The sequence below is a fragment of the Pholcus phalangioides genome, unplaced genomic scaffold (assembly GCF_987345545.1).
Source record: "Pholcus phalangioides strain wild (caught in Gottingen) unplaced genomic scaffold, Ppha-v1.0 ptg000017l_1, whole genome shotgun sequence".
NCBI lineage: Eukaryota > Metazoa > Arthropoda > Arachnida > Araneae > Pholcidae > Pholcus > Pholcus phalangioides.
Genome location: NW_028301610.1, coordinates 10,903,136 through 10,923,945, shown reverse-complemented (window position 1 = coordinate 10,923,945; position 20,810 = coordinate 10,903,136). Strand labels below are relative to the sequence as shown.

General features: G+C 38.9%; 1 protein-coding gene across 1 annotated transcript in view; it reads left to right on the top strand.

Moving 5' to 3' along the window:
• Nucleotides 1-20,810, top strand: part of LOC149072368 (BCL11 transcription factor A-like) — a 114,187-nt gene that overhangs the window by 68,822 nt on the left and 24,555 nt on the right. The gene's annotated exons all lie outside the window — the stretch shown is intronic.

Below are 20,810 nucleotides of genomic sequence, written 5' to 3'. Positions count from 1 at the left end.
AAGACTGGAGGTGCCCCTGGGAGCCACGACGCACACTTTGAGAAACACTGTCATAGAAAGATTACAAAACTAGATGTTTTCTCCAAGTGACGGAATGTGGGGTTTAGTAGTACTGTAGTAGTAGGTGACTGAATGCATTATGTTTTTCGTTGTGGCAGGGCCGTCTCAAGAGCATAATGGGCCCCTGGACCAAGTGATTTTTCTGAGGCCCTACCAGACAAATTCTCAAATTTCAACCTCATCTCATTTTTGTGAGGCCCCCCTCGGACCGTGCCCGGGTGGGCCCATGCCTCAAGACGGCACTGCGTTGTGGGGCAAAAGACCCAGAGACCCGAATTAAACAGGGTACGCACAAATTATTGAAAGGTTCCACCAATTCTGAATTTTTATTTAGTTCAGGAATTATTTTTTCCCCCAATTTTCATAAGTTTTGGAACTGTTTCTTCAATCAATTTAAAATTTTATTCAATTCTAAATTTTCATCAATTCAAAATTTTCATTAATTTTTGTGTTTTTTGTGCAATTGTGAGAGCATTTTGAGCATTTAATTGTGTGTTCGTATTTTTTTGTGAATATTTTTTTCAGCATTCCTGACAATTCTGTAGCAATGCATGAATTTTTAGAACACGAGATTTCTCTTCCCCCACCCAACAAACTATAATATCAGAGCAGAGGCGCACACAAGGGGTGCTCAGGGTGCCAGTGCCACCCACCCCCAAGCCAACCAAAAATTACGAGAAAAAAAAATTTAATATATTAGTTTAAAAAAAATTGAAATATTGAAAGACTTTATGTACCCTTTGTATATTCATAATCCCTTTACATGCTATATTAACCAATTTCTGTTAATTTGAATGCTTTATGAAGGGTGATACTTCAAAATTTCTCGAAAAAAAAAAAAAAAATTCCCTGAGGAAACCCCTTCAACACGGTCGATCCTGCGCACGCCCCTGTATCACAGCTAAAGCACCCCCTTCAAGAATTTTAAGGGGGCAACGAAACTGTCAAGACGCCCCCCGGCCTGCTATTATTTTCGCACCGAAACACACCCTGTTCAAACGAAAAAAAACTAAAAATCTGGAAACGGTATTTAATTATAAATTTCACTCTCATAACTTACCTACTACATTACAAGGAGTTGAGTTAATAAAAATCTCTGTTCGAACATGCAAATGAGGTGGGGGGTTTGGCTATTCTCGCTCCTGTCTCGCCCCCCTCGCCCCCGATCGATTACAAGTTGTTGGGAATTTTTTTTTGTTTAAAAAAAAAAACCGTTTTATGATAATTTTTAGCCCATAAAAATCATTTACTGGGTGCTCTTCTTTAACATGGCCGTCGTGTGGTGCTTCTTCCCTCCTCCGGATTTTTTTTGTGGAATTAATATATATATATGTTTTTTTAAAATTCTAAAAGCATTGAGAGATAAGGAGTCCTTAATGGCAGGAGCCGTTTAATACTCTCCTCCTTGCTTTACGATTTTTTCTTCACAAAAAATTGTGTTTTTTTTTTTTGGCAAGAGAGAGAGAGCTGTTCCATCTTAATTGTCGTCGTCTCTCTTCCAAGGAATAAATTAAAAAATAAAAAAAATTGAATTTTTTTTTTTTGTTGTCGCAAGGTGTCGCTGTTAGTCAACTGAGGAATGTGTAAGGGGGGGGGCGGTAAGAAATCGGGGTTGGGGGAGGAGGAGGAGCTGTATCGCAGCTGTGGCCATTTTTGTGATAACGTTATAACGTTGAGAATTTTTTTTTTTAGTGTGAAGTGAAAATGATTACGAACGTGATTCTGGAGTGGATGTGGGAGGTGTGAGACGAGGCACCCTTTCCGCCGCTCCCCCCCCCCCCCCCCGCGCGCGAACACCATTAGAAACTCCAGCGAGTTATCTTAATTATGAAATTTCTGATGTTGGACAACAGGTATGCGTGTTGCGACGCTACCGCGTTCGATCGAATGCTATCGATGTCCGTCATTAGTTTGAGCACCCTTCGTCGAGGGAGCAGGACTCCCCCCCCCCTCATCCTGGAGTGAGACCCATGGGCAGGCACTCAGGCTAAGTCTTTTTACTGGGCTATTTATATTTATATCAAATGTATGCTGTAAAAAATAAGAATTTCTATCCCCTGGTTCTAAGGGTAGAACCCTGTAATTCTCCTGCTTGTGAAGGGCCATGAGTAGAGTCCCATCTCCTGTGTTGTGTTCAGAGAACTGACTCAAGGACCTTCAAATACGCATACATAATACACCATAAGGGTGCGAACGTAGTAGCGGCTGGTTTCCGACTTGCAGAATCGGAAACCAACGTGCACTATGTTCGTACCCTAAGTCGGCGCTATTAACCTGTAGCTAAAAACCTGAATTTCAGGCTTTTAGCAATAAGCAACGGCTTGCAGAATTGGGATCCACGTTCGTACCTTTAGCCTTATTCCGAGTATTGTGATTTATTTCAGCTGAGCCTTGCTGTGAAATTTGTCAATGGTGATACATCCTGATAAAAGCTGTACAAAAAGGGAAAGATCCAGGATTTTTAGAACTGCCTGCAAAAAAACTCAAGCACAAATCTGCTGTCGATATGTCTGGGAGGGAATAACTCGGTGCCGAGTAAAAATCATTCGGTGACCATACATCTCGTAAAAATGCAAATTTAGCCAAGTTTTTTGAGCAAGTAAATTTTTTTTATTGCATAATCGTGTATTGAAAAGAATCCTTTCTTTCTTCAAACAGAGTAAAACTCTGGTCTATCTCCATACAGCAATTTACTACCGAATGAGTTGGGCCGGAAGTCTGCATGTAAAAAGAAGCCTAGATTGCGAACTTGAGCGAGCGAATCATCTCTCGTTTCTCTGCTTGCTGCTTATTTATCGATAACACTGCTCAAAAAAAAAAAAATCGTGTTCTCAAAGATGTTTCAACTGTTTTTAGGGTATTTTTGGGCTTCTGATTTTAAAACTGGTATTACTTTTGCTGGGTTGCCTCTAGTTTTTGAAATAATACATATTCAACTATTTCAATGTTATCTGTTAAAAATACTACCGAAATTTAATTTTCACTATCTCAGAAACTAGAGCCAATCTGACAAAACTAATGCCAGATTCGGAATCGGCGCCCCAAAATCGCTCTAAAATCACAAAAAACTTTGCCAATGATTTACAGCATTTATTTACAACGCAGTTTCTATGCTGCTTAGGGTATTGCCATTGTAATTTAATTTTCACTTTAACTCAAAACTAGAGTTTATCTGACAAAACAAATACCAGATTCGGCATTAGCGCCCCGGAATCACTATAAAATCACAGATACATCTTTGAGAATAAAATCAGTGTTGAGCAGTGTAATTGATACACTTTGATTGTAGCCGCAAGGCTGAGAAGAGCGATGATTAATGCAGTTAATCATATTTTATTTCTGCCAAGCTCTTTAAGGAAGCAAACGCCCCCAACACACTCTGGATCCGTGCGTGCTACCGCAAGTCTTATCCCAGTGTTGCAATTCAGATCCAGAGTTTCTTTAGAATGGTAGCAAATTGCCTCGATGGCGATCTATCCGGATTTAGGTGGTACGGAAAGAAAAAATTCCAGCATTTCTGGTGATGACTTTAAGTATTGCCTGTAAAGATTTTATATGATACGAGTTTCGTGTGCATTGTCTACCATTTCTACAATATTTATTCTGTTTTAAATGCTTCAGTACACCTCTCGCTCACGGCGAAGAGACTTTTTTTATGGGAAAAAACCAGCTCAAGTTTCTCTTAAAACTCACAAATTCATATTGGGCAGCCTGTTGTTGTACAAGATCGTGGTAAATATCCACAAGCCTGGTTGTAATATCCATAAATACCCACGAGTTTGTTTCAACTGCAAAAAGTCCACCCCCTCCACGGTCAAAATATGACGGGACTTTGCTTCCCATCAATACGTTATACCTGTATTTATAGGTAGGAACGTATTGATTTTGGAGACGATCCCCCTCCGTCTTATGATGTAATGTGGTATCAGTGATTCTCTCTGTACTCTATTTTTATCTCATTTTCGCTCTCTTTACCTTTTTTTTTTTTTTTCTTTTCCTTTTAATCTTTGGGTTCTTTTTTTTTTATTTTTTTCAAAACGAGAGGATTCCAACGGAACTGCGTGTTTTATCAGCATTAGAAATTTAATTAATTCAACGGTGGAGAGAGAGAGAAGAAGAGACTCCTTTCTCCTTGAGAAGAGGAGTCTTGAGGCATCAGTTTACCACTGCTGCAACACCTTGTCTAGCTATTTTCCTCAAAGAGCAAAAAAAAGAAGAAAATAAAAATTTTTTCTCCACAAAAAAAGAAAAAATTAAACTTACCCCAAATGTAAATATTAAATTCAAGAGATTTGATTTTATTTTATTCCCTGAAAAAAATTACACGTTACTTCGTTTAAATGAATCTGTTTTAACAAAATCTCGAGTCCCGGATGGTTTGGAAGCGCAATCTCTGGAACCTGTGTGTCCAAGTCGAAGTCCAAGTTTAGATACGGATTTTTTTTTCTCGGTTTGATTTTTGTGAATGGAGGTAATTAGCTAATTCGTGCGATAATTAATGCTTTTTACGTAGAAATTGCCGGATATGAACTCCGTAGAACTTATTGAAGTCTCTGTACATTGTTTGTCCTTCCAAGATAGCGGTCGTTAAAAATCTACCGAACAGGTGCGATGTTCGAACTGTGACGTCAGCAGTTCGCTGCGTCCTGTAAGCCGATAGGATGTTGAATCCAAGAAATCTTCCGGAACCCCTCTAACGTCAAAAAACTGTTGAATCTGGTTGCCATGTCCCATAGATACATAATGAATAGCCTTTTTATAACGTCCCTCAACGAATCCTCTCGTATACCCTCCCTCCTTCATCAAGGGGTTTTTCCCAAGCATTTCCATAAATTCTGTTACTTAGTAAGATTTTTCGTCAGCGGGCCGCAGAAAAAAGCTCCGAAGGCCACGTGTTGAAAGCTCCTTGGCTAAAGCCTACGAAGAACACGTGAAATTGACAAATATATCGTAGTGCATTGAATGATACTCTAATAATACATTAACATGGATATGCTGTTACACACGTTCCATCAAGATACCTAAATTTTTAGTAATTTGGTCTTCATAATGACGGGAGGATGGTTGTTTTGAGCTGAAACGGCCCCAAAGAGACGCTTAAACTACAATTTCTGACAAACTATCCATGTCAATTATATAATATTTCTAGCATCGAGATCAACAGGGCTACGAAAACATGGGCCAGAATGTTTGGCGATCCCTCTTTGTACTTTATAAATTTATAATGTAGGAAAATTTCGAGCCCAGAACTAGACTATTGTCAACCTGCCTCCTCTGAATATCATGGTAATCAGCAATACGTCACGTCAATAGCCTACCAACTCTTAACCCTGACACGATAACACAAGTATTCATTGCCCTTTTACATTTTCCTGAAAAACATCGAAACTTCAATCAAGTCACTTTATGCAGCCTGAGTATCGGGTAGTTTCAACTCTTCTCGAGTCGCGAGCACCGGTCATGCTCAATGTAACAAGAACACCCGTAAGCTAACTCTGGCGATACCAGTATAATGTGGACGAGTTTGCAAGTTGGATATTTAAATTAATTACATACGTTTAGTTCGGGTATCGGTCACGAATTGCGAGCACGAAATCGAGCACTGCTGCGTCCTTCGGCGAGCACCGCTATGGTCGTACCGTAGGTGTGACTTCCGATACTGCGACGTGTCTCACCTTAACGAAACGTTCCCCCATCTTCCTCCAACGGCGATATTCCGAAGAAGCAGCACCACGTGGACTAGAACAAAGACTATTGTCTGTATAAAAAAAATCAATAAAACTACACAAGATTTTGGAGAAACGTTCGTGTTTTTGTAACATTCTTGAGAAAATAGGAAAGGAATTTCAACTCACGTATGTATTATCCATCAGCAAAGCTCCGAGAAAAAAAATAAAACGCAAATAATCGCCATCGGCGTGAACGTACTAAACAAATACATTATTTCAAATCAAATTAAATTATCGCGTGCGTTTTTTTTCTCATACTTTTCTCCCGTTTTTTTAATCCCGTAACAGGTAACACGCCCTTTTACACGGAAATATTTTACATGAAGATCTTATTTTTTGTGCAAATAAATATTCTCTTCCACATAATTTACATATTCTGCTCATGAAATCCATCTTTTTTTCCTCTGCTGCCATGTAATGTGGATTGCATAAATGTTTAGCAATAGCCGTAATTTGATTCCCACTTATTCTTCGGCACGTTAACGCTCTCCATCTCTCGTTTTATACGTATAAGATAAGACGTATAAGAATCTTCTCGTATTATCTATCTTTTCTTTGTTCACTTCTGAAACATGCTTTCCAAAGAGATAAAAAGGAATTTTCATCATTTTTTTTTTGAAACAAAACGCGAAATTTTTACATGTATCGAGTTTTTATACGTTTCAATAGAAATCATTGTCTTTTATTATACGTATTCTAGGGAAATAGAGATGGGTAATAGTAGTATTACGTGTGCTTTATATGTTAATATAATTATATCCGATATTAAATATCCATATTCAAATTCGGTAGATTGATTAAAACCATGGAGGAGATGAATAAAGGGAAACCTTTAAAAGATGGGAGCGGTTCTATTATGGCGGATTTCTATTATTTTTGCCCAAAAAAGCCATGGCCCAAGTTTTGTACGCTTGGTTTGAGACATTGAAATTCAAGCGTTGAGCAATATTGTTCTGTCCTCTATCGTGTCACGCACTACAGCGTATCAAGGAATTTGACCGAAAGTTCTCAAAGAGCTTCCATATAATTTGTAGGTAATAGAGTAAGCACGAGTTTATTCAATATCGTTATTCTTTGAAGAATTTCCATATTCAAGCTTAGGTTCTTATTTGAAGCTCTTGTCCTGGTGAGGTGACTGCAGTGAAGAATGATCGTGAGGACGGAAAACCTTAATGTCCAGTTAAAAAATTGATAAAGATCGAATCGTAAACCATCTAATGGTTATAATTTCATTCAATTGCGAAATAAGTTGATTGAGGTTGTTTGGACGTGTCTTTGTTCTGGGGAGAGGTTAGAGTTGGACTGAATGTTGTTTTCATGGCCATACGGTTATTATTACCTATCTGTATTTTATTATATTATTATTACAAATTCTGCAGCTAATTGGGCTTGTGATTATGACCATTGATTATCATAGCTTGGATTCTTTTTAAATGACTATGATGGTGTCAAAGCCGACTTTGGAATGCAGCAACCGACTTGCCTTACGTGTGCATAACAAGGCGTTTTTCCCGATAGATTTTCTTGGTTTCTTTTCATTTCTCTTTTGTTTTTTAAATGTTCTGCCGGTGGCTGTGGGTCTTCAGAGACATTCCGCTCCTCTCTCTTTCTACCCAGAATGACCTTTTCTGTGACCGCAGCAGCTCAGGGCTAGCCCTCATTTCGTCGCTCTAGTAGGGACCTCCTCCCATCTCGTGAGTCTCTTCTAGCGGACCTCGCCCTCATTGTGAAGAGGCCTTTTTTTTCGTGTCACACCTTACGCTACTCTGACCGTGACCTCTGCTTTTGAAGACAATGGTGTTCACTTTTTCCACGGGAGTCGACACCCAGTGACCTCAGGCCGGAAAACTAAGACGACGCCCTCGAGCGATTCCGAGGGTCCTCCTTTTTACCGCAAGACGATGTGTCGGACTCTCTCGAGGAATACGCCCTTCTTCGCAACAGGATCGTCTTCACTTCGGCGACTTTTAATTGGCAGTCCTAATGAAAACAACAACAGGGGAAAAAATACATGTACAAATAATAATAACAATAATTTGCTTCTGTGTCTGAAGCTTTTACCGTGAAAAAAATGATGAAGCGTTGTGCAATGCTCAAAACACACTACCTTCGTGTCTATGGGTTCCGTAGTATAAGAATTCAATTATTTACAATCCTAAATGAACGTGCCAAAAATTAAAAATTTTGATAGTGAACATGAATTTTATGTACAATTTTTTTGAGGTTCATTTAAAGGATAGACTTTTTGAGACGCTATAGATTGTCGAAAATCTTGACCAGGATATATACCTCGTTCCTCTCAAAAATTAATTCTCATGCTTTATTCAACTTTAATGAAAATGGTTCTCTGTAACATAACTGCGTGAAAGATGTGGGAGTTAATTTCACATTGATTAAAAAAAAATCTGCAATTTAGGTTTATAAGCAATCCGGAAAGACAAAGGTTCATTGTCTCATGACAGTGAAATAACTGATGAAATTGTACTTCAGGTGCCCCATAGTCCTATCAGTGAACGTTTACAAGCAATTTGACAAGAATCGATCAATCAATCATTGGCTTACGACAAAATTCTCATTCGTGCCAGATCTCTTTTCGGCGCCCCTCCTGCGTATAAGCCGCACCAATAAAAATGACCCAGAAAACTAGCAAATTCGTATACGCCATGCGTATGCATCCAAAATTAGTTTTCTCTATATAAATTGTGCTATCCAATACATTCATAGTTTCATTTTTACAGTCAAAGCATTTTTTCTGCCTCCATTATTGATTCAGTGCCCTTCCTATAGCAGCATCCTGTGCAGCTGCGCGGGTCGTACAGCCCTACTGCCACCCCGATGATGGTGTAGTAAAATTAAACAAAGCAATTTATAAGCGCCAGAGAGCACTTGTGGCAACCATAGGCATTCAGACAAACATCCAATTTCTAGAGATGATAGATTACGCCCGTAAATAAGGATTTTGGTTTACCCGCTACTATAGCAAGTTGGACAACCTGAGTAACCATCAATACTAAGTCCGCGATTCTGTTGCAAGACAAAACCTGTCTTCATTTTTGTCTCTTTAGAGGTTTTTTCAAAAATCTGAATGGATGCAGAACATCATGCCATTTCCGTCCTAATGAATCTTGCGTAATGTTCGCAACATGACTCTAACCATTGTGGTGTAGGAGAATCGCTTCACGGGAAAGCATGCTGAATTGTTCAAATCCTGATAGTTTTCGATTTCACGCAGCTTGCACGATTTGCCATCTTAGAGTTGATCATCATTCGCGGATGGTACTCGACTTCCCAAGAATTTGGATTCCTGTAATGCAGGTATCTTCAACCCGTTGCTCGGGAGTCCTACGGTGCTCTCTGATGCACTCAGTGCTCGATGCTCGTGTCCGATTTTGCGCTAGCGAATTTATCAACTTACCAATTAAACACCTTGTACAAATTGGATTGAAGTCATTTTTTTTATGATAGGTACAGGTACTGCTTGCGACTAGAAAAAGGTTGAAGACCTCTGCTGTAGTGTCTTCAAACGATCATAAGTGCATATTCTCCTTTGTTTAATTTTAAACGCCCCTTAACGTATCTCATTTGATCAACCATCGGCAACATTGTGGTGCCTCCAACACCACAGAGCAAAAGATTTGATTCTTCAGACTGTTGTAGCAGGCTTTTCAACGTACTGCCGATGACAAATGTATGAAAAGCGTATAAACCGACGGAAAGAAAGAACGATGCCGCATATTGTACGCTTGACGTCCGATATCAATACTTCACAAGGGCCCCATATCACGTATAGGTGACAGGCGGGTGACTTCCAGCATGTCGTATATAGTAGTAGTACACACAATGGACACCGTTACCCAGAGCATTTTCATGTCACTCCCACGCAGATGTTCTTGTGACGGCGTTTGTCATCCCACGGTTTCTGGTAGAGACAAGTCGAGCCACAGGTGGGAGGATTTCAACAAGAAGAGGGCACCCAGCATATCTCTCTCTCTCTCTGTCAATGTGGCATCTACAACGAACGCATCAAAACCCTACACACAAAAGCAGTTCAGGATAAGTTTTTCTTTTGAAACTGTTTGAATTGTATTTTTTTCAACATTTCAAATTGAATGTTTATCGATCGTTATTTCGAAAATTTCGTTTATTCTTTTGAGAATTAAAAGATAAAAATAAACTTTTTTGAAAAGGGGGTTTTATTAGAAAACTTTTTGTTAAGAAATTCAATATCGGTACCTCTGAGAAAGAGTCTGACCTTTTCTTTCAGTTCGTGAGCACCATCTATTCTACACGTCCTCAATATGCTATTCGCGAGCACCACACGGGTTCCCATGGAGTGATGGTTGTGCGTAATTTTTTGTAAGCCCGCTAATTAAATTCTAGGTTATGTGCTTCAGTTCAATGCAGAAATTAAAAGGAGATATCTGAACGCTCCTATCGCTAGTTTCTGCTAGTTTCGGCACGCTGGGGGGATAGACCAAGGGCCCCCTCGGATAACTGCTTATTAAAAAAAACATTGCTCTATAAACTGGAGTTAACCATAGCCAAATCCACGACAAAGTTTTCCCGCGTTCATCCTTTATACTAAAAATACAATGAAAATCTTGCGGCACCCTTGTTTTCTCATAACATCCTACATCCCCACGGCCAAGCAGTTGGGAATCGCTGCTTTAATTGTAATTTTAAATAAAAATTTCCCCTTAAAAAATATCGGAACCCCTGAACGTAAGCGGATACAGGTTCTTCGTACTGGGGGGGGGGGGTGATGAATTTTCCACCTCTACCCTCTCGCCTATGCTAATAATACAGTTTTTGGGGAGTTTTGGGTACAATGTGGGTGTTGTACCGCTCCCCGGAACCACCTATGCCTTGAACAGAATCACGCAATGAACGACAGTTGTTGGAAGAGCGTTTATGTGCACGCGGATGGACAAAGATGATTATCGCCCACCACGTATCTTTTTCAAGGCCGAGCTTGGGCATTTAGCGGCCCAGTTGAAAAATGAAAAACAATTTTACGGCCCTCTTTAATATCTGTAGGGAAGCCCACACAAAAATACAGACAAGTCTCTAGTCTAGAAGAAACTCTGGGATGAACCTCAACTAACTAATTTCTTACTCTAATGAGAATATAATATAAAATTAGTTTGAGAATAGAGAGAAAAGGGGTGCTAAGATCCATTGCTTGAGGGGGGGGGGCAAATAAAATGTCGGTCTTACTCCTCAACATGTATAAATGATTTTATCATGTAACTATAATACTATAATGACGTAGTTATAATTGCTAAATTAACAATTTTAGGCAAAAGCTTTGTTAAAAATTTAGTCCTAATGAAACGTATGTGATCCTGTTCTATGACAAGTTTTCAATATGTGGGGGGGGGGGGTCCCATTATACGCCTAATTAATATACGTCGATACCGTTTCTTACGGCAAGTTTCCAATATACGTTTATACCGTTTCGTACGGCAAGTTTTCAATTAATTCCGATCCCGTTTAAACGGCTAGTTCTCCGATATACGTAGATGCCATTTCGTACGGCAAGTTTGCAATTCATGCCGATCCTGTTTAAACGGCTAGTTTTCAATGTGTGTTGATCATGTTTCTTACGACAAGTTTTCAACGTATATCAATTTCGTTTTCACGGCAATTTTTCAATCGCTTTTTTTATGGCTCTAATTTTTTTTTTTTTTTTTGGCACTAGTTCATCCGTAGTGATTTCCAAAAAGTAGTCTGCGTCTTCCCAGGAATCCCCACAAGGATCCATTCTTGTACCAAAAAAAAAAAAAACCTCGCGGCTCCGCATGGCAGCCCAGGAATCCCTCGGTACATTACCAAAACGGTCAATACTAATTGACAAAAAAAAAAAAAAAAACAACTAAGACCAGAAAAATCTTCCGAATCTCTCGGATACATCTCATTCCCGCGATCATCTCTGGATACCAGACCGTACCCGTTTCGGGGGTTATTAAAGAAAGGTTCAAAAACCCCTTTTTCTCGGCAGCTTACGTAAGAAAAAAAAAAAAAAAAAAGGTGAGTTTATATATGGCCTCTCGGTATTTTTCTTGAGACCCCTCGAGGGTAAGGTTTTTGTTACTTTTTTTACTTCTATTAAAGAAAAAGTGTCTCTCTCTTTTTTCGCATGAGGAGGAACCGGTTGGAAGTCGCACGCCCGCGCCACGCGCAAGATAGCGTATGGCATGCGTATGGGGCAGCTACCTTGCAGGTAGGTAATAATGTTTGATAGATACACCACCACCAGGCAACAAACACTATGAGAGAATAACCATGTTCGCTGTGGCGGGGAAAATTCTGTCTGTCCCTTGATGCATGTCCGCAATACCAATGATAGCTGTATGAGGGTTTATTTGATTTTTATTTTTGTGGAAAAGAATTTTTTTTTTTTTAAGGAAATTTTGTCTCTCTTCATTGGCTTGTTTAGATTTTTAAAAAAAAAACAACACATAAGCAAAATGCTATTTGCAACCGCGTGGGAATCAAAACCACGTTCCTGGGCACGTGCGTGCAGAATTCCTCCGTGGAAGGTGTTGAAGATTCATTGTTTTTAAAAGATCCCAGGATTTTTTGGTTTGGTTTTTAAATCTGGGAAATATTTGAGATGCGTTCGGACACTTGAAAGGACAAGTTTCGAGAACGATTTTGTCGATTTTGAAGGAATGTTTGGAGATGGGATCGGTGTGGGATAATTGTACGAGTGTGGAAATATCGTGGGAATGATTGGTGTGTCTCCTTTTGTCGTTTGCGATGTCGAGGATATTTCAAGGATGCATCTGTGGTGCGACTGTTTTGTTTTTTTGGGTTTGATACAATGGTAGTTGGTCAATCCTGTTTTGGTATTTGTTACCAAATGTCGAATCAAATCTGTGACGAATCGTCATCGTAATGACTTTAGGTTTAAAGTTTGTCCCGTACGGGAATTGTTTCGAAGCGGGGGGGGGGGGGGGGGCGTTGGAAGTGTTTCGAAAATGTGGGTGCTCGTCTTTAGTTTTATGTAAAACAGGCTAAATCGAACACAACCCAGGGCCATATAATAAGGGCTGTCGCATGACGCGCCGGAGTCGGTAACAGCTGTTGTCATCGCCCTGACAGAACCGATTAATTGCCATTGGCTACCCTGGTATTTCGAGGTCGCGCTTTAGTTAAAAAGTATTAAAGCAGTGACGTCACACACCTGATCCGAGACCACGTCACTTGAGCCAAGGCGGTAAGAGCAGCTTCGAAGGGATGAGACAGCCCTTTCTATATAGTCCTGACACAATCAGACTCTATCACCGAAGTGATATTATCTCAGTGTACCGAAGGACGTGGATGTGTCGGAAAAAATTCCAGCCGGTTTATAAAAAAATTAATACCGCCAACAATCAAAAAGTACTAAAATTTAGGTTTTTCTCGTCTTCATACTAAAGTTTACCCTGTAACAATCGAATGAAAATTCATTGAGATATCGTGATTAAAATCCGTGATTTTTGTCACTTTTTACGGTCCAATAAATAATTTCAGGACTTCAAAAAGCAGTGAAAATCAGAAATTTCAGTCACCAATATCTCTGTGAATTTCTGTTCCATTGTTACACGGCAAACTTTTTTCAATACAATGGAAAGAGGTGTTAATTTCGCTAATTCACAATTTTTTGATTGGGAAGAGTTCAAAAATTTTATAATTTCAAGTTTCCAACTAATAACCATTTTTCGAGGTTCAACCATCACAGAAATATCTTCCTCTTTCTGCTGATAATATTTCACACTTTACTGAAATTTTCGGGTGAACTTGAGTAAATTTTATTTATTTTTGGACATTTTTGGGGTTAAACAATCGACACGAAGACGGTGGACTTCTTTGCCGGTGGAATCCCAAGCCCGTTTGCCGCAAATAATCATAAATATCACTATAACCTGAAAAGGAGGAAAGATATCAATTTCCATCAAGTATAAGTAATACATTCCTCAATTAAATCTTCTTAATAAGCCAGCGTTCGTAATTTCGAATCTGTGCAATGTCTTCCAGTATTTCTTGTACTTAAATAGACATTTTCAATTACGTCGCGGAGGTGCGTTTCGTGTCGCAGGATGGAAATGTTTAAGAAAATTGTAAATAGTTTCCTGGGAGTGAGAAACCACAAGAAATGTGACAACGGTGGAGATTAGTCATCAGATTCTGTAGAATTATAGTTTGAAATCCAAGTTTGTGTGATGACATTGTTCGTGAATTAGTGAAACTTTAACACACACATAATAAGATGATCTATGATTATAGATTGCCGGCCCGAGCATGGGCGGAGAAAATCCCATCGTCAAAGGTGGAGTCGACTGATCTCGTGTATATATATGAATTGACATCGTCGTGCCCCCCCCCCCCCACCAGACTTCCAAGTCTATCTCCGCCTATGGGCCTGAGTGACGTTCTTCCGGTCCTCCTAATAAAGTTTTGCCAATTTACGAATCTTGCCGTCGCTCATTGAATTCTAACAATACACTCCAGCAATCTGACGATTAATTTCCTTCGTTATTACATTTTCAACGGTTCGTTACTGTATTCGCTTCCTAACTTTATCTCACAGACTTCAGTGAGCCTCTTTTTTTGGCCAACATCACGGAATGCACACGTTGGCAACGGCCTATTCCTCGTAGGTTCGGGCCTTGGGCAAATGTGAATTTTCGGGGGCGCCCCTAACATGTATTCTTGTTTGAGGCAGATGCGTACGCAAGGGATACTAAAATACAAAACGCAGCCAATTTTGGGAGTCTCGAAATTTGTGGGCCCTGGCACGGGCCCTGTTTGCCTATGTGAGAAACAGGTCCTGGTTGGCAATATGATTCAAGATATCGTCTTTTCGTGGGCAATGAATTCCGGAAGACGCTACGTTTCCGCAAAATTACAACTTAAACATTTTAAAATGATTTTGCCACACAAAGGGTCTTTACTTCAAAAAATTTCTCGTACGTAAGCAATCGCTTAGCGCTAATATGTAATTGCCTGCAAAGATTGGAAGTCTAAAAAGCACTAGAGCAATCTATCAACGCATAATTGCTGCAAAACTTTTCAAAAAGTGGTCCACGTGGTCCGTAAGAAGGTAAGGGGTCCGTGGGACGTGTTTCAGAATATAATTGCTCAGTATGATTTCACTCTAATATCTCGTGACATAACCAAAGGAGATTCTTGGTCCTTCCTGGGTTAGACACAGGAATCCTGGGGCAAATTATAATGAAAATAGGAACTCAAATTCGATCGCTGACCGGTTTCTATCGTAAATATAAACGAATTTAAAACGCGAAAAATCGGGATAAATTTCATCGATTTCCAAAAGAATTGACAATTTTTGCTCGAATTCTATTCGATAACCTCCTAAATAATCATTGCTATATTAATTGATAGCTGAACATTTTCCAGGAAAAATGAGGCTCTCGTTTCATTTTACTCTATGGATAATTTTAAAAATTTTTACCGAACGGAAATTTTTAGCCCGAATGACCGCGAGAGGAAAAAAAAATAAAAACTCAGTTTTACGCAAATTTTCCTTAAAAACCGCCTCAAGTTGTCGTCCCTCTCGACAATTTTTTATTTGCTGTTGCTATCTATATAACAGAAAGTGAAACCTTTTTGGAAGGAGCGCCCCCCTCCCCAAGGGCGATGAAGGGATGAATTGCATTGAAAAAGGCAAAAAGAGTTGAACTAGGTGAAGGGTATATCTTACCTTCAAGGGAATGGCTGAGAAGGTAGCGCCATTTTTATGACTTTATGACAGTGCATTTCCTTTTATATGCAAAAAATATAACGTTTTCTTCCCCTCCTAGTTCCTAAAACTTTTTTTTTAAGAGTTCTATTTTTAAGTTTTTTCGGAGTTATAAGACCTTTTTTCCCCCTTAGACCAGAGTTTTGACCCCGAGGGCGTTACGCGAGGTTCAGGAATAGCGCCCCTTTTTATATGCATATTTCACCGACGTGTACGGAAATTTCCGTCGTTTCTTATCAACGGTACATACCGTCGAATGTCCGGTCACTGTGTTGCAACATTTATTACAGTCATTACTTCAAACCCTAATATAACCTACACATTTTTTTTTATTAATGTATCTCCTACACGTAATAAATGTCGCTTTTAGGAATTATCAAATTTTTCGAAAAAAAATTCATCCCGGGCTAATAGAAATATTATACTAATATATATATGTTACGGTGAATGTGATGGATCGGTTATTATGTATACTTACCAATCGTTTTGGTAAGTTTGATAAATTTATCACTTTTACCGGCGAATGTGCATAATACCCAAGCGTCGTTGGTAAATTTGATAAATACTTGAAATTTATCGCCTTTATCTGTGATTATGCCTAATACCCTGGTGTGATTGGTGAATTTGATAAATGTCAAAAAAATTGGAAATGTACGTGTGATGAATAGTCGCACCCCGATGTAATGATAAATTTTACGATCGTACCACGATGTAATGATACATGTATGAATTATCATGCAATGCGTAGTATATCATATAATACGATTTATCATGTTTACCAACGTCGCGACGCTTGTGTATTATGCGTAATCACCCGTAAATCTGATAATGGTCTCAGTATTTATCAAGTTCATCGGTTAAACTAGGGTATTATGCCTAATCGGAGCTGAAGGCGATAAATGTCAATTATTTATCAAATTTACCAACGATGCTTGGGTACTATGCATAATCGCCGGTAAAAGTGATTAATTTAGGGAAATTCATCAAACTTACCAATATGCTTGGCAAGCATGTATAATAATCGCATTTACCATAATACCACATTAATTCAATTGGCATTGACAAGAATTTGCATGCAATTTTACATAAATCCAAAAATGTTGGAATTTTTTTAAAAACCGAAAGAGTGATTTTGGGGAAAAATCCAATTTTTTTTTTTAATGTCAATTTAATATGTTTTAAGGATTTAGGACATTCCTTTAAAAAAATTGATAGGTGTCAGGCATATTTATTTAGTGTTTTATTGTCTTGTAGGTGAAAAGTTGAAATTATACGTATCTCGGTAAGTACATCATAAAAATAGGGAATAAAATTTTTTTGCTATTAAAAAAAACTTGAAAGGTATGTAGGGAATGTCTTCCCGATTAAAACTTGGCAATTTGTGTAGACATTTGTAAAGTGGTCATTTGGAGACTGGTAAGTGTGATTATATTACGCAGGGTGGTCAGTATCGACTGTACCGATGATCATGCCGAGATCGGAAAATGTCCAATTTTTTGGAACTTTTTGAAATTTTTCACACCAGAAAAAAAAAATCACTTAGTGTGATTCGTGTCTGTGTGATCGATTCTGACCGCCCCGTCGAAAATTTTACAATCATATGCATGCAAATAAAATTCAATTGTCCACCCATAATAACACTGAATATCGTAGATATTCTGAGATGTGACGGATTTGCAGTGGCATCTTAAAGCATGGATTCACCCGGGCACCTCGAGTGTGGATGAGGATCTCATTATCACGAGGGCCCTCGTGATAATGAGATGCGGTTAAAATTTTCGAGATTAAGTATTTAAATTGGTAGGGTCCAGCCAGTTAAGGGTCTGAGAAAAATCACTTTTCCCGGGGGCCCATTATGGTCTTGAGACGGCCCTGCAGAGTTTGCATTATCGTTGGCCTAAAATATTTGGATTTAAATATCATTTTTAAGTTCACCCGGTGCCTTATTCTGTGGAAATAATCTAGTCCTTGGAATCTTTACCTAGCTCAATGATGTGGTTTAGAACTTGGAGTCCTCAATTGGCCTCCCATAAGGAAAGCTTGGGTGAAAGGAATTAAATCTAATTTTTTAATTTTTTTCGCCGCAAATTAACTAAAGGTAAAGGGGTCCCGGATAAGATTCCTGGGCTAGGATTCTGTTTCTAGCATTATACAAGATACGTTCAAAATTGTTGAGGTAATGTGTATGTACTATAATCATTAACCCCGTCTATAGAATCGGCTTTGCTGACAGAATGTAGGTTGAATATTGGGGCAATTAGATCCTGTTTTGCAATGATATTTTTCCTTGACCATATGGGAAAAATATCCTTGAAATTTAGTTACAACAACCATTTAAAAAGAGAAATTCTAAAAAGGCAATTGCAAAATACAGGAGGGAGAGAATGGATGGAGCAGCGTTCGAAATCATTGGTGGTACACTAGCCCGAGACCACTGATTGAACAATCGGACCACCGAGAAAAAAATTGTGGTGGTTCGGGAGACCAGTAGCGAAAAATTTTGCACCCCTCTTCCCATGGTGATACATTTACCGCGGAAAAATATCCTACAAGAGAATCACCGATTCACAGTGGATTTTTTTTATGGCTTTTTGCATCCCGTTGGTGGTATATCACTCTTCTAAATGCTAATGTATTTGGGAAAATTAATTATTATTTTGAACCGATTTCGTTTAGTGGACCTGTCTTGATGTCTGCGGACCAGTAGGTTCTCGTATTTACTAGTCCGTGGAACCTGTGACTATTATTTTTGAATTCTAACGCTGTTAAAAGTATCAATAGCCCGGTGGTTTGGCTAAAGCTGTGTTTCCCAAAGTGGGCAATATCGCCTCAGGGAGCGATGGAAGGGTCCGGATTTGGATTTAATATAGGATCTTATGGGTTGACTTGAATTGGGGGCGATGAGAGGAAATATTTTCTGAATAAGGGGGCGATGGAACCAGAAGTTTGGGAAACTGGTACAAAGGCTGCAACGGCCTCGTTCAGTTGACATGCAAAGGCACGTATGCATTATTAGCTCGCGAATCAGGCAGTAAAAGCATTCTCAATTGGTTGTTCAGTAATTTATACGGTGTTGTGAACGATTCTTGAGCTGTTTGAACTGGACTCACTAGGAATCGGTTTTTTTTAACGAACACAAAAGAAGTTTGTGAACCCACAAGCATATTAGGAATCGCTGCAAAGGGTCGTACTGACGGATCAAGATCGGAGACAAGATCGGAGTGCTAATGTATACGAGCCTTAGTAATCTTAATGGTATCCTTCCAAGAATTTCTGGGGTCTGTTTATCCAGGACACGAGCAGCTTCAATACCCGGAACGCAATAGTGAGATGGGTACTACAGCAGCATTACTTCTCTTTTACACTCATCTATGAAAACCAAAGAGAGAGCGATACTCTTGGACTTTCGATCAAGTTGGCGATTTTTCTCAATTCGTTACGGCCTGTAGGACCATAGAAAAATGAAATAAATCATGAAATGTACGGAAAAGGATAGTTTTGATCTAAGTTCTTTGAATGTGACCCGTAACGCTTCGATTTCACCACCAATTGTTAATAGCAATACTTAAAGCGAAATGACAAAATAAGGAACAGACTTACACGCCTGCACCACCAGCCTTGTCTGATCTGTATAGGCAAAATGAACGGGTGCTCTTTGTAAGAAGGTTTTTTCAATGATTTCGGATACAGCGTTTGGTAATTTTTGAAGTCGTAACGTATGCACGAGTCTTCTTTCTTCCATTTGGTGCCTCAGCCTTGTAGTCATGTATATTTTCATCATGCTTCTGTATTGGGTATCCATAGGGGTAACCAAGGTAAATTGAACGCAACCAGGCTCTGTCTCCGTAGTGATTTTAGCACAGTGTCCCGAAGGACGAGGTTGTGTCGGGAAAAATTCCAGCTTATGACCAGGCCTGGGAGGTTATTCTCCTCTAACAACTTGACAGAGCATTTTATACTTAAAAATAAGAAATACCTTCGACTACTCTCAGATTCATCGACAGTAATATCGACTTTCAAATGACTTGGTAACTTTATATATTTCTGTGGTGTTTCAAGGTGGCGTGTTATTTCAGGCATGCATCTGTATAGTCCAGGTGTGTAGGACCAATACTAAGACATAACATGTGTATAGCAGAAATATTTTCATCGCGCACTCTTTTTACGTAAAGATAAAAATTTAGGCTTGACTTCATTTTTCTCCTGCTTCGTTGACTATGATTTAAATCAGTTTGTACCATTTATTGAGTTAAAAACTTTGAAGTTTCAAAAAAAATCAACCACTCATCAAGCGAATTTAGTTATTTGCAGTGACCAACCTGGTGAAAGAAACGATTAACTTTCCAGGTTAATCGAACCATAACCATTTTTATCAATCTGGTAAACAATCAAATTTAGGTAATGATCGGTTACGGAGAATTATTTTCTTCCAAGACTTTAGTAGAAAATTTTATACTTAATTTTTATGGGTCAGCTCTGCGTAAAGAATCTTCAATTTAACCACCGGTGCAGCTTTCATAAAGTCTTTCAAATCGCGAGAATCCCTTTGGCCACTCTCCAACATGCCCAAGAATGCTCGATTGAATTATTAGCACTTCAGTAGCTAGCCACCACCACGGTGTCCTAATCTAAATCTCAATAGAATTTTTTTTATAAAAACCAGAATGGCCCAAGTGACAAAAATTCTTAAATAATCAGAAACGGTGGAAGAAGAACCAATTTTTTTTTTACGAGCTCATTTAAACAGCTAATAGACGGTACCGATACTTTATATTATTACTGTTTTTGGTTGCCAAAAGTAAAATCTGGACGTCAAAACAAATCATTTGACGATTTTAAAAAGTCACCCTTGAGAGAGGGGTGCACATGAGTTTCGATTTTTGGGTACGTTCCGCTTTGTGTGTGAAGTTTTTTTATCTCTTATTTCTATCTTCCCATCTATCTCCTTAGAACCAATCTTATCAGTCGGGTAAAAATAATCAAATTTTAGTAATAATCAATATGGAGAACTTTTATCTTCCCAGCAGAAAATTTTATACTCAATTTTTATGGATTCTACTTGATTATGAAAAAAGAATCTTCTATTCAAACAACAGCGTAATTTTTATGAGTGAGCTTGTCACTACACAGAATCACTGCAACAACTCCAACATGCTCTTTTTATCCAGCACTTTTGGGTGCTTCAGTAGCTATATACCACGGTGCTCTAAGCTAAATCTTAATAAGATTTTTTAACCCTCTTATACTGGCATTGACGTGGTACCTCACCTTTC